Source organism: Ipomoea nil, unplaced genomic scaffold, assembly GCF_001879475.1.
Source record: "Ipomoea nil cultivar Tokyo-kokei standard unplaced genomic scaffold, Asagao_1.1 scaffold2283, whole genome shotgun sequence".
In the NCBI taxonomy this organism is placed as follows: domain Eukaryota; kingdom Viridiplantae; phylum Streptophyta; class Magnoliopsida; order Solanales; family Convolvulaceae; genus Ipomoea; species Ipomoea nil.
The window spans coordinates 1,925,182-1,936,810 of record NW_017618711.1 but is presented as its reverse complement, the minus strand read 5'-3'; positions in this window follow the sequence as shown (position 1 = coordinate 1,936,810).

Sequence of the window (11,629 nt, the reverse complement as noted above, 5' to 3'; positions counted from 1 at the left end):
TTGTGGATGCTCTAATAGGGTAATGTTGATATTTACTCCTTTTTTTTAACCATTCATATCTCTTCTCCCAAAAGGTTGAATCCCCAACCCCAAGGGCACCCACACCCAATCACGGTGACTCAATGGCTCAACAGACATGGCCAAATATCGTGATTTGCCCACTTTGAACTCTATGTTCATAATCATAAAACTCTATGTTTATAATTTTTGTGTAAGATTTTCCCTAATAATATATATTATATATTAAGGTCTTAATTAAGTGGTGCAAGTTGACTAGGTTTATTAAGTAGTTTGGTTAGACTTAATTATTAGAAATTGTTAGTCAATCAGACTTTGTGCCTAATATAAACCTGAATTGATGGGAAACAGGATTATTGATTAGATAACACATTATGGATTTATGGCTAACGGTCTACCAAGAGGTAACACAACAAGAACATCAACTGTGGCTGGAGATCAACACGGCTACCGCTTCCACTCATACGATACTATTATTCGGTATAGTTAGATTATTTATATTTAACATTTTGAACTTCATATTCACAATTATTGAACTCTATGTTCATAATTACTGAACTCTATGTTCATAATTTTTGAACTTCATATTCACATTTATTGAACTCTATATTCATAATTACATAAGTCTATGTTCATAATTATAGAACTTTATGTTAATAATTATAGAATTCTATGTTCATTATTTTTAACTTTATATTCACAATTATGAACAATTTTGGAACCGTGTCTACCTTGCAAGGTAGACACGGTTCCACAACATAATTTGCCCTCGGTGGATCGACAAACTGAACATAATTCCCACATTATTGCTGTCAAATTTTAAACATTGATCTCTTCTCTCAGATACTGTTTACTGATCCATTGAATTAAGCTCATACAAGCTTAAAACAATCGTTATGCTCTGGACCCGTGTCCAACATGCATGCTGGACACGGGTAACAGTGTCGTTAGGCACTGTTATCTTTCTTTCCTTTTTGTTTTTTTTTTTTTTTAAATTTCAGATTCGTTATAGGAGTATATGTTCATAATTTTATTACTATATGTTCATAATTGTAAGTTCATAGTGTCAGAGCTCTATGTTTTTCAATAACTGTACATTTATACTTCTATAACTGTACATTCATAATTCCGTAACTGTACATTCATAATTCAATAATTGTAACTTCATAATTTTCGAAGCTCTATGTTCACAATTTTAGAGCTCTATGTTCATAATTTTATCACTATATGTTCATATTGTAAGTTCATAATGTCAGAGCTCTGTGTTCATAATTCCATAACTGTATATTCATAATTGCATAACTGTACATTCATAATTGCATAACTGTACATTCATAATTCCATAACTGTACATTCATAATTCAATAATTGTAAAATCATAGTTTTCGAAGCTCCATGTTCACAATTTTAGAGCTCTGTTCATAATTTTATCACTATATGTTCATAATTGTAAGTTAATAATGTCAGAATTCTGTGTTTATAATTTTATAACTTACATTCACAATGTCATAACTGTACATTCATAATGTCATAACTATACATTCATAATCCCATAACTGTACATTCATAATGACACAAACGAATAACGCCGTTAACGGCGATACAAAATCAAAATTTTTAACTGAAATGACGCGTTTTTCTTAAAAATGACGTCGTTTTGGACTTGTGTCCATAATGCATTGTGGACACGGGTCCAGGGCATAATTTGCCAGCTTAATATAGTCTTGTGCCAATGCCTTACTGCTAGCTTAGAGCTTCATAATTTAAATGGCTCTCGCAAACTTTTTTTCGTAAAGCTTTCATTACATATAATCACAACATTCGAGATTAGAAACACATGCAATTTAGCTAAGCTAGGAATGAATATTCGAATGTTTGTACTATATTTAAAAGGGTTACGTTAAAGAAATATATGTTTAATATATCGAATTGAATAATCACAATATCAGAAATTATCATCACCTATCGAACTAAAAAATAATACCTCTAGATGTCCAACTTAAATAAAAACGTGCATTCTTCATCAACTCTATATATCAGTAACTTTTTCAATCCCTTAATTTTCTACTATATCATTTTTGGAGTTGATAATTTCTATATTTTATAGAGTTAATGGTTTTCATAAGTTTCAATACCAAAATCAACATTTTTCTAATATAATATTAATATTATTTGATAGGGATATGGGACTCGAGGTCCATTTTATTAAATAAGTCTTGGTCCGAGGAGGTGAAGAAGGAAACATGTAGTAAAATGTTAAAAGATTTATTACCAAATGGTATCAAACCCACGACTTCAAACATAATAACACAAGTTCTAAACCACCAAGCTACCGCACATCCTATATATTATAAGGTAGGATGCTCTATTTACCCGTGTGAATATCGATGACATCAAGTAGTGAGGGACACGTCTATGGCTATGAATGAAAGCAATCTGGTGTCGTGCATTTGTCGAGCATCTGGGGGGCCTCTAATCTAGACTATAAATAGGCACCCTTTCCTCCCTTAATTCCCAAGTCCAATGGTATAGATTCCTAACCTTCAACTCGTACACCAGGTTTGATTCCTAGTAGCTACCATTTATTAAGCTAAGCTATAGCTTTTATTATTTGGGCCGTCGTTTTAGACTAGTAGGTATTAAGTTACTATTTTCTTACCATCGTTTTGTCATTTCTATACCCGGTTATGGTGAACCGGTTCTAACAAAACCATCATTATTAAACTATGAGTAGAACTATACATATATTAGTTGGAGTTTTATAGAATAGCTTGAATGTTAATTACTTGATGTTATATAGTTTTTTATTTAAAAATAATAATAAATCATTTTATATATCAATAATTAATGATATTCAACTCAAAAAATGATAGTAATTCAAAATTCTATAAAGAATATTCCAAAGATGTTAGACAAACAACAAGATTCCAAACTTAAAAATACTAACAGCAAAAACTACAAAATTTTCAATTACATACAAAACACAACAGAGGAATTAAAACTATGTTACTGCCATATTCTAGTACTTACAATATAATCTTGCTTTGCAATAACTTGAGGTTTCTTCAATTTAATTGTTTCATATAGTTCACCGCCATCTAATATTCTAATCGATCTTCAATCTAAATCCTTTGCATAGTGCAATCATCAATATCCTTACATTTTTTTTTTTGAATACTACTAACTCTATTAGAGTGCAGTATCTGAAGAGTCAATATCGCATCCATTGAGGTTCGATCCCACAACTTCCTTTATAAGGGAGCAACTCGGTGTCATTGGACTACAAAGTCCTTGGCACATCCTTACACTTTAATACGTACGATTTAAGTGTTATTACTATAACATGTAGAAGAAACATCTTAGCTTATAGAAACATGCATATTCAAAGTAATTTTGACATGTTGCAAAATGCGCTAGGCGGCGCTCAGGGTGCGTCTAGAATGCCTAGGTGGCTGAGTAATTCGAGTTATTGTCTCCACTTTTCTTATCAAGATTAGGAGTTGTTAAATTGTTATAATCTTTCAAACTAGTCAAATTCATATGTTATATGATTAGTTGAATACATGGTTGGAGAAATATAGAAGAGGAGTTATCGAGCAAGCAAAAATACCACTCGACCTAGTTGAGTGCCAACTCAATCGAATTAGGCACCCGACTTGACTGAGTTATGCGCTCAAACTAACTCGGTGCCGAGATTGCCTAGTCAACCAATTAGTCGGTCAGCCAACTAAAAAGTTACCTAAAATTGAAATCGCCGGCCTAAGGGCGCCTGGCCTCGTGCGTAGCCAATTTTTACAATAATGATTTTTGAGATGTAAAAACTTATAAAATAAGAACGTGTGAACACACATGTAGTCAATAGTTTATCATGCCTTTGAGTTTTTTACACTTTTAGTCCCACGACTATAGTGGCACTGGCAGAATTGATCCACGATTTTTGAACCTTGCAATTTTAGTCCACGACTATTGATTTTTGTGTAAAAATGGTCCTTCCGGTCACTTTTCCGTCAAAATTTCACCGGAAAAAAAAAATTTTCCATTTTTAGCCGGGTTAAAATTGACATTTTACTTATCTCAAAAAATTAAAAGAAAAAAATTGATATTTGACTACATACAATATTACTGGGCTACATACTACTGCCCCAGACGGCGGAATTCCTAGAGCAGGCAAGGCTGTCAATAAGCGGCGGAGCGACCGTGGCGTTCCCCGGGCTAGTTGGGTTATCCGGCAGCAGCATTAGAGTGGCACATGTACTCCGCCGCCTGGGGCAGTAGTATGTAGCCCAGTAATATTGTATGTAGTCAAATATCAATTTTTTTCTTTAATTTGTTGAGATAAGTAAAATGTCAATTTTAACCCGGATAAAAATAGAGAATTTTTTTTTCCCAATGAAATTTTGACAGAAAAGTGATCGGAAGGACCATTTTTGCAAAAAAATCAATAATCGTGGACTAAAATTGCAAGGTTCAAAAGTCGTGAATCAATTCTGCTAGTGCCACTATAGTCGTGGGACTAAAAGTGCAAAAAAATTCTCATACCTTTGTCATGTCATTGCACTCATTCGGAGTATATACGCGGCGTTAGTTTGGTTGCGGTTCTTTTTATTTCTTTGAGGGCAATTGCTTTTCAATCGAATATTTCTATTTAAGAGGCCAACTAATAAAATTTTTCTTTAAAAAATCACATTAAAACAAGAGTTTTTTTTTTTTGTTTTTTTGTTTTTTTGTTTTTTTGTTTTTTTTGTTTCAACGCTACTGACTCTATTACAATCTAGTATTTGTCCATGGCTATTTTCTCAATCTACTGAAGCATAAAGAGCCAATAACACATCCACTAAGGTTCGAACTCACTATCTTTCATACAAAGTGGATTGACACGCTATATTTTTATTTTATTTTATTAAAAAAATCATAATTGAATACCTAAGTGTCATTATATTTTACAAAATTTAAACAATTTTGTTGATGGATTACCAAAAATGATCATGTCACAATAATACTAGGACCAAAGGTGATGTTCTAAAAAAAGACTAAAAATGAATTATCAGCATTTGCAAAGACCGTTGTATTTTTTTTTTTTTTTTTAAAGTTTATTACTTTACTATGGAGCCATTTCGACTCCGTGAATGCAAGAGCCAGTTTGGCTGGTTCACTGGTCGGTGCTACTTTTCCCACTGATGTGGCGATAAGTAGCAAAACTAAAGGGTCAAACCAGCTTCCCTTATGTTTTATTTTTAAAATTTTTAAATTTTATTCTTTTAATTAAATAGTAATTATTATTATTATTATTATTATTATTATGAAATATATGTACACTCTTTAGGTGATTTTACATGTTAATAGCTAACTTAAACAGCTAATTTTATCAAATATCTTTTTACTAGTTGTTGCTAGTCAAAAAATTCACTAATATAAATCACTATTTGTCAATCGCTAACACAATCTGCTAATCGTCCAAACAAGGCTAATACATGCCCAAATTAATCACTTGGAGAATAATTAAGGGAAAAAATGTGGTGTGTCTATAATAAAGGTAGAAACATGACTATATCACTATAATTGATGGGTCAAAATTAAAGTGCCTCTTTTTATGTTTTTTTTTTTACATTTTTTTTATCACATTCAGAAATATTCTATTAAAAAAAAATTAAAGATATTGCAATTTGGGACCAAAGGTAGAAATGGAATAACTGGAAGGCGAATTGAAATGACACGTAAATTAATGTTTTGTCATTACTGTAAATCTGAAATGGAGGAGCGTTTCCTGCGTTCTGTTGCAACTTTGAACAGCACAAAATGGCAAATGTCTTGCCAACAGTAATCATAGATAAAGCCATCATTCTCATAAACACCGGCTTAAAAGCGTGAGCCTTTTTCGTCCGATGTCATGTGGGGTTTCTTCGTTTTTTAATTATTTTATAAGCAGTAAATAATGTGAATGGTAAATTAAATTTAATGATCTAATTACACAAAAGTAATAAATTTAGTGATCTATTTAACACTTTTTTTTAATTTTAAATATATTATGTTACTCTATATCTCAAGAGAAAATAAAAATAAAAATATGGTTTCACGTACTTTTTTCTATAACTAATTCACGTGTACTACGTGAATAAAATAATTTTTCAAAGGGAATTCCTGTCAAGTTGATCAATCAAATTTGGCTTTAGCAAGATCGACTTATATATTGACTTTTTTTTTTCTTTGAATCAATCAAATATAGACAACATAAATTGGTTTACCTATTGCATATCATCAGACATCGCGTAGTGATTGCAAGTTTCCCTAGTCACCCAAATTCAAGGTTGCAAAATACGTTAGGCGCCTAGGCGCCTGATTAATTTTTATTTTTTATTTTTTTTATTTAAAAAATTTTAAACTAAAAATTGTAAAATTCATTAATAAAACATAAGGTTCCCATAGTTATTTCTTACAAACTATTTACGTAAGTGGTTGTAAATTTGTTCAAAATATTGTCTAAACCATCTAAATACATTGAAAAAAAAAAACTAAAATTAAGAGCAAAAGAAGCATTTTTTTGAGAAATTGGTGTGGCAAAGCGCCTTTGAAAAAAAATTTGTCCAAAGTTATGCCTTGACAAAGTTTCTAAACCCTAAACCAAAAAAAAAAAAAAAAAAAAAAAAAAAAAAAAAAAAAAAACGATCGGTTCAGCCGGCCGCGTATCGGCCTCCTCCGCAACTGGGCGGTCTAGGCGGCCGTCCGGCCGCGGAAGAGGCCGATTCCGGCCTTCCTCGCCGCAGCCGGCGCCTAGGCGTGATTTTTGCAACATTGCTCAAAATAGTATGTTTTTTAAGTGATAAAAGAAAATCGTAAGTACTCTTCAAGAGTGTGAAATACTATTATTAGATGGATCGGAGTAATACTATCAACTATTATGTAGTGTGATGACACATTAATTATTATTCCAAATGGGTGGTCAATAATTAAAAAAAAAAAAGGTAGTCCAAGTGACAAATTAGTTTCATTATGGTAATGATCACAGGAATAACATAAATTCACCTAAGTTCAATTCTTATAAGTGACAATTCACCTAAAAAAAAAAATGACATAGTGCTAAATTACTCACAAACCACGTAGAAAGGATGTAGGTAATTTCATGTATAAAAGATACAATTGAATTTTAAAAAAATTAAACTTTTATATATAATGTTATGTCCATAATAAATATTAAAGAGTGGCTTCAGAAGAAAAAAATATTATTTTCTTTACTAAAATTAGTATTGTAATATTATTTTTAATTCTTTATTTTTGTTGAATACTAATAGAAAAATCACATTATAATTAAATATTAAAAATGTAATACAATAATTACATGTTATATACAGTAGTCAATATTTATTGATAATTTTCATATAGAAACTTTTTGTATTGGATATATCATTAAATAGAGATGAAAATTTTGCTAAATTTAAAATTCAAAAGCCTGATAGACAAATAGACAATGATGGGATCATGGGAGAAGGTTCTATCTGGTTGTCAACTTCCTTATTTTATTTTGTTGAGGCTTCAGTATTTTAGGCTTTAACATTTTATGATGTACGAATATATATAATGGTTGTTTAGTAATATAGCTAATCAGTTAATTTTGACTTATTTGATCGCTATTAGTTGTTTGATTTTGTTAAACAATTAATATGTAAGTTTGATTAATTAATTTTTTTGTAACAATTTATTGTTTTAAAATGCTAAAATTCAAAAAACTGTTTAAAGTAATTTTTTTCAATCAGCTTTGTGAGAAAGTCATTTTACATATAATCAACTATAACTAATAGCTAACCAATATGGTTGGTGTGGTGATTCAGCACCTTGTCCTTAAGCATGAGGTTGGGGGTTTAATCCTGGAGGGATACCTTTGGGCAGCCAAAAAACTATAATTTACCAAATATGTTTTTACAAACTAACTAATCCAATTAACTATTTACCAAACCTCCTTACAGCATGTTTGGTTCATAGAATGAATTTTGAGCTAATAGGAATGCTATTCCAAAAAGAATGGAATAGGGAAGGAATAGAATAAGAATTGTATTCTATTGTTTGGTTCGTGGAAGGAATAGACTTTAGAAATTATATTACAGTGTTTGGTTGATTTAAGGAATATAAATGAAATATGTTTTAAAAGACAAAAATACCCTTATAAAAATATGTGATGGTGGCGATGGTGGTGGTGGTGGTGGCAGTGGCGTTGGTGGCGGCGGCGGCGGCAGCGGTGGTAGTGGCGGTGTGGGGGTGGCGATGCTGGTGGTGGCGGCGGCGATGGCGGTTGTGGCGGTAGTGCTGGTGGTGGCATCGGTGCTGGGGTGGTGGAGGCGACGGCGACGATGGTGAAATAGAAAATAAATTTAACTGGAAGTAAAATAGGAAATAGAAACTTTAACCTATTCCTGAGAACTCAAGAATAGCCTAATACCAGGGGGCCAGGAATCTCTATTCCCCTTGCAAGGGGATACGTCATTAACGTAACATTTGTATAGATTTGCTTATTTGGTAAACATTTTCTTAAGGCATGATCTATTAATTTTTAAATAATTATTACAAATTAAACGTTATAAATAATATATCGTTAATAAATGAGACTTATAGCTTTATTAAGAAAAAAAACATATTTATAATTTTGTAAGGTAATATTATATTCTTTTGTTGTGCTAATCACTCCTAAGAGTCCTAAATTCCTAATCCATTCACCAAGACAGGTAATGGTATCAAATTTTATTACAGAGTAGTAATCATAATTAGATATTTATAACTTATCTCGTGATATTCAAATTGCAATACTATTCATGTGAGTGAAGTTGGCTACCTGGAAAGCCAGCGTCCTAAGCATGGCTGGCCGAAGGGTCCTAGTCCAGTCATCCCTTGCTACGACCCCAACCTATGCGATGCAATCCATGAGAATGCCGGTAAGTACTTGCAATTCCATAGATAAAATTTGCAGGAATTTCTTGTGGGGTCATTCGGAAGACACTAGGAAAATTCACACAGTCAGCTGGGACAACGTTTGCATGCCTCGGGATTGTGGTGGTCTGGGGCTTCGTCAAGTCAAAAATTGTAATATGGCGTTCCTTTCCAAAATGGCTTGGCAAGTAGCAACCAATCAGAACAAACTGTGGGTCAAAGTCCTTAAAGAAAAATACGTTAAAGATTCCAGCTTTTTTAACACGACAGCTACCACAAACTCCTCTTGGCCGTGGAAAAGCATCATGAAGGGCGCCAAGTCTCTTCGAAGTGGTATCAGGTGGAAGGTGGGGAATGGCAACTCTCTTAACTTCTGGCATGATCACTGGATGGGCCCGGGACCAATCAGCTCTTTACCTAATATTACTATCCCTTCGGACGCCCATGCGACAACTGTAGGGTGCATGATTACGAGGGACAATACCTGGGATATTAACGCCATCCAAACGTTACTGCCGGCAGATATCGTCGACGCCATCCGAGCAGTCCCGCTCAGCTACGCCGCAACGCAGGACGATGCCATAACTTGGCCTCACTCAGGTACGGGTTCCTTTACTGTTAATTCGGCTCATGCTTTGATTGCAGGTTACCATGACGAACCCACCAACCTTGGGTGGATGTGGGCTCTAAAATGTAAGGAGAAGATCAAGATGTTCCTGTGGAAAATGATGAACAATGGGCTCCTGATCAACGAGGAAAGACAGAGACGCGGGCTGGCAATAGATGGCAATTGTCCGAGGTGCGTTGATGTCAGCGAATCCTTGGACCACGTCTTCCGTCGTTGTGACAAAGCGGTGGACTGCTGGAGCATTGCTGGAGCACCAGCCTCCTTCGATCCCTCTGCCATCACTCCTCTGAAGACTTGGGTGCGGCTTAACTGTGTTGGGCAAGAGAGAAACGTGTTGGGCATACCCTGGAACAACCTCTTCCCGCACATCATCTGGAACCTTTGGATTGCCAGAAATGATTTTATCTTCAACACCAAGGATGTCGGGGCAACAGACATTATCAGACAGGCTAAAGCTGAAGCCGAGGAAGCCAGGAGATACCTTTTTAGGCTTGCGGATATGCGAGGGGGCACGCAGAAATGGATCCACTGGACACCTCCTTCGCAAGACTGGCTCAAAATTAACACGGATGGAGCCAGGAAATCTGCCACAGGGTTAGCTAGCGCTGGTGGGCTCATCCGAGATTGGCATGGTGGATGGATCACCGGGTTCTCTACTAAAATAGGCCCGACCAACAGCTTTATTGCCGAACTCTGGGCTATGCGCGAGGGGTTACGCCTTGCGAAAAGTAGAGGTTTCAATAAGATCGTGGCGGAATCTGATTCGGAAGCGCTAGTGCAAGCCATCCTTAACTGCTCGGGGTCTAGTCCGGAAGCTGATACCTTAATTCTTGACTGTAAGAACTTGATGACAAGCTTCCAAGCTTGCCGGCTCATCCATGTCCTACGAGAAGGAAATCAATGTGCAGATTTTTTAGCCAACTTGGGCCAGATCACTACTTGGGGGACTACGGTTTGGCCACAACCACCGGAGGGATTACACAATCTCCTTGCTCGTGACAGCCATTCTGTGGCTACTAGAAGGATCTCTTAACTTTCTGGAGCGTTTAGCTCCTCCTTACTCACCAAAAAAAAAAAAATTAAGAAAAAAAACATATTTATAATTTTGTAAGGTAATATTATATTCTTTTGTTGTGCTAATCACTCCTAGAGTCCTAAATTCCTAATACATTCACCAAGACAGGTAATGGTATCAAATTTTATTACAGAGTAGTAATCATAATTAGATATTTATAACTTATCTCGTGATATTCAAATTGCAATACTATTCATGTGAGTGACAGAAATGAAAATATTCAATTAATATAGTAATAATTAATTCTGTTTTGTTCATTCCAACTATTGAAAATCTGTTATTTATAGTTCTTTATAAGCACGGCTCATAATATTTGGAAAAAAAAAATCACAACTTTAATAAAAAATCATTTTTACCCTTATAGTTTTGTATAATTGTATTTTAATTTTAATGTATAACTATTTTACATAGGTCCTGGTTGGTAACATAGTTGGCTTATCAATCAATTTTAACTTATTTGACAACTATTAGTTGTTTGACTTGATTAAACAGTCAACTTAAGTGTTTGATTACTTAGCTTTTTGTAACATCTTATTGCTCTAAAATGTTAAAATTAAAAAAGCTGCTCACCGATTAGCTTTTTGAGAAAGTCATTTTGCATGTAATCAACGACCAGCTAACAGCTAGTTTACCAAACATCTTTTTACAATAAGTTAATGTTATTAACTAGTCAAACCACTAATCCAATCAGCTAACGGCTATTATCAAACACCCGCATAAATTAACCAACTTGACAACTATTTTTTTTAGTGATAAATAAATTTGAACAAAATGTGGCATAAATCTAAGTTGGCAAAATGTTTAAAATACCAAATGGAAACAAACCAAAGCATGTTAAGGTGAGAAAAGACAAAGGGAAAAATCCAAAAATACAGGGGTGTTTTGGTAATTACAGAGGCAGAGCGGACCACACCACATATTCAAATTTCCGCGCTGTTCCCTCTTTCTCAATGGATATATATAAAGGAGATGATCACTCGTACGGCTCTGTTCGT